The sequence below is a fragment of the Venturia canescens genome, chromosome 1 (genome assembly GCF_019457755.1).
Source record: "Venturia canescens isolate UGA chromosome 1, ASM1945775v1, whole genome shotgun sequence".
Lineage (NCBI taxonomy): Eukaryota > Metazoa > Arthropoda > Insecta > Hymenoptera > Ichneumonidae > Venturia > Venturia canescens.
The window spans coordinates 21,048,503-21,052,597 of NC_057421.1; positions in this window are offsets into that span (position 1 = coordinate 21,048,503).

Consider the following 4,095-nt stretch of genomic DNA (forward strand, 5'->3'; position numbering starts at 1 on the left):
GAGATTTTCGACGTTACTCATATTTAGAAACGCAATTCGTTATAAAAAAAAAGCATCGTATTCCTTGGTTTTTGTTAACACGTGAGCAAAGTTATGTTTTGTTATGCTCGATAATAAATTGTCGTTGAACTAGCAGCCAGACCTTTTGCTCCCTAAAAGAACTGGCTATTGTAATTAAACTGCCAATATTGTTTAGACTATTGGAGTGAAATCACGAATCGAAGCATTATTCGACTTTCAATTACCAAGTGTTTCAATATCATACAAACAAGCTCAGTTAGTGGTCAATGTTATCCATTGAAAATGCAGCAAATATTCAATTCGCTCATACTCGATATTATCGAACGTATGGTTTAGAACTTTTCGTTCTTTCATCACTTTTTTTGAAAATTCAAGTTTAATTAATTCTATCGAACACACAAAAAGGCAGTATGAAAGAATGAAAAAATGTTCATACGACATACGAATATAGAATGGAATGCACGGCAGCAAGCGAATGAATGAACAATTGCTGAATACGTTGAATGACGGACGAATCTGAATATTTTTATCGTTCCAACAGTTGCCATTAAATTTTTACACTGATAGGAACTCCGGAATAAATTGACCAGATGTTTTTATTTAGAATTAGAGATAGCATTCACTGCAGCTGCACAGAGACTGCATACAAGCGAGTTGACATCAAGGATGTGAACCATTACGCTCTGCCTATTGATGGCGCCTGCGCAGTCGTTTTATAATTTACAGTCAATTCTGAATTCAGATTCTGCTGCTGATATTGACTGATTTTGTCACGCTGGATCTGAAGAGAAGTGCGCGCATGAACTATTAACTGTGACGAATAATGGAGCCGAAACCAGATGATGAAAATTGGTTTTTCATGTAGTTTTTCATTTATTTAAAACGTCGCATTTAGTGTTGGTGGAAACAATAATAACTCGCCGAGAATGCTGAATATTTATTTGCCTTCGGGGGTAAAAGTTCGTTGGAAATAGCCCAATTTCGTGCCGAGATTGTTGTACTGAAATACCAGGACAATCCTGATTGAAAAAGTCCCGAAAATAGTGCCAGAGTGGAAATTAGTTTCGAATTTATTGGCATGAGGTTGAAAGAGATAACCAGAAAACACTGCGTAGTTTTGCACAGTATTACGTTCTGATTGAGAAGTCACGTTAACACGCTTTGCGACTGGATCAAAGTAAGTGATCGATGAAGACGCATGCGTCGTGCGTTGCCTCGATCGAGAGAGAAAAAATATATTTTCTTTCATGTGACAATGACATTAAAAGAATTATTGTATTGTTTATTGAGTGTTAATTTTTTGTGTTTCGGTTTTCTACTATAATTACGTGCACTTTGTATGATAAGTCCTTAGCAATAACGAGTTATTGATGTTAGATATTTCGTCACAAATATTATGACTCTAATTTGAAATTTTCAAGAGTTCATTTCGAGAATATTCGGTAAAATCTTCCGCGTTTGTTAATAGTTTGTCTTTAAGATTTTACACCAGAATATAACCAATCATTATGAATTCGAGCATCCGACAGTCATTTGAGAAGTTTCACCTTTCTTACGTGCATCATCAAGATTAAATGCTAAGGAATATAACGAATTTCAGGAACGAAGTGAGAGTTAGTGAGAGAGTAAAGAAAAGGAGAGAGAGAGAGAAAGAAAGCAAAAGAATTGGTAAAGAAGAAACGAGAGTGAAGTCGAGAAACTAAACGAGATCGCATTAGCGCTGCGATGCTCGAAACCACTTGGAGTGAGGAAGCCTTCTCTCTCTATTTTTCTCTCCCCCCTCCTTCTATTTCTTTTTTTCTACCACTCCGGTTCCCCTAGGCGTGGTGATGGATAAGCCGATTCTGACCGGCGATAACTGAGAGAGTCTCGTGTGCCTCTATACACACCCCTTCGACTAGACTTCCAGACACGATTTCACGTGAAATCGGGTACGACGTCGAGAGCCGCCTACTCCCTCTCGAGAAACTCGTAGGCCGGTTCCTTGTGTCCAATTTCTCGTCTCACGCGATTCCACACCGTAAAATTCATCGGTTGAACTCGATCTTTAAGATTCCTTGGCATTGCTCCGAAAAACGTTTTAAATTTCACTAAAGAAAATGGACTTCGAGATTACTTCAACGAACAATAGTATTTTTGCTTACTTATACCATAATTTATACACACAAATTAGTTAATAAATCAATGCGTCGCCTAATTCTATCATTAAAAAAAAAGAAAAGAAAAGAAAAAAAACAACGTTACCTCTGCGTGTGACAATTCATTTCGCCTCCACTCGTATCCACTTTATATGTACATGCATATACATTTGTTTGTATTATGTAGCGTGTTTTTTTTGTTCCACGCGCACACCCAGATACTCCCGTAACCGTGAAAACGAGAGTTCTTTTACGACGTTTTTTTTGGCCAACTCGCGAGTATAGCCTACGTCACATGGGAGAGTGAGGGAGTGCGAGGATATCAGCGGGGGCGGTGAGTGTCGTAACTTGCCGAGGAGATAAGGCGAAGCCGACGTGGCGCATGAAAAATTACGTTGCTCTTGCGAGCTCTCTCGGATCTCTTTTTCTCTTTCCATGAATATACGTGTGCGTTCTATTTCACATGTATATATCTATACATTATAACTTCAGTTTACTTTACTTGGTTGCTCTTCTACACCAAGAACGCGATGTATATATCACGATCCGCCATTCTTCACGTATATACTGCACCGAGAGAAACTACCCCGTCTCCCCCGCTCCGCTGCTCCATCATCCCTCCAGCATCAAGAGATGCACCACCTGCTACGACCTCGCGCGAAATTGCGTTGTAAGGGCGGCAGATTGAGACATACGGATCTCTCTCGGTTGAGAGAGCATCCACACGATCCCTTTCATATTCCCTCACGGCTTCATTCCCGTTGCTCTCTCCTCTTATAGACGGAACGATGGACTATCAAATTTCAAAAGAGACATAACGTGACGAAATAAACGAGATATACCGTACGTGTCTCGCTCTCTCTCTCTCTTTCTCTCTCGATATATACGCGTATAAACGTATGTATAAACTCATAAATTTATATACAGATCGAGAGATTCACCGTATAACATGATGTGTACGGTTACAAGAACGATGATCAATACAATTTATCATTTCCTCGCTATCAGGACGATGTGAGAAAACAAATTGCTTCAAATATTCTCACATCCTGTGATAAAAATGATAAAAATCTTCTTCAACAACGACGTTTTATAGACAAACTCGATTTAGATTTTCGAGCGAGAGGGTATTTTAATAAAATCTTCTGATTTCGTTAAATCGTGTTTTGTTACTCTACCGAGCTTACCTTTTCATTAACGCTATTGAAGCAAAGTTTAAAACAGCACTCTTTATCGATAATTGCTGGATACGGTCATGACCTTGAATAAATCTGTCGCCTGGCTGTTGCACGTTTTTTAAAGAGAGTAGTTTTTGTGCGAACATTTGATGTATATTTGTATATATGCCGGCATCACACTCGATAATGGTCCTATCTAAAGTCCCGTCCAATTCACGGGTTAATTACCATCGTTCTGAACCTTGGCGCGTTTTATGCCTCTCGCAACTCGCGTGTGTGCCAGCTCGCTGAATTAATTTAATCGCTGTATCGTGTGTCGTCGTCATCGTCGTCGTCGTCGTCGTCGTCGACGCAGTCTAGCTAAAATTCGGAAATACGTGGCAAAATGAGGGGTTGAGTGGCATGAGCGAGAAAAGTCCCGTTGAGAGGATAGCCGAAAGCCGCGAGAGATCCATCGCGGGAGTAAATCGCGTTAAGGCTGTGAAATATTGGAGTGTGACTAATAATGGAACAAACGGGGGTATGCATGGCGTAAAAAGTGAGCACACGATCACTCTGGTCATCATACGAGTGTATATACACACGACACAAACACATGGATGTATGGTATTTACATATGCAATATATAGAAACACGCACAGGCTTGTATATCGCCGGTTTGCTTGAGATAACGTTGGATAACGAGCGAGAAGTTTGCGTGAGTTGGAAAGCAGGGGTTGGACAGGATCGTTTCGGTCTTCTTGCTCTCCGCGTACAGC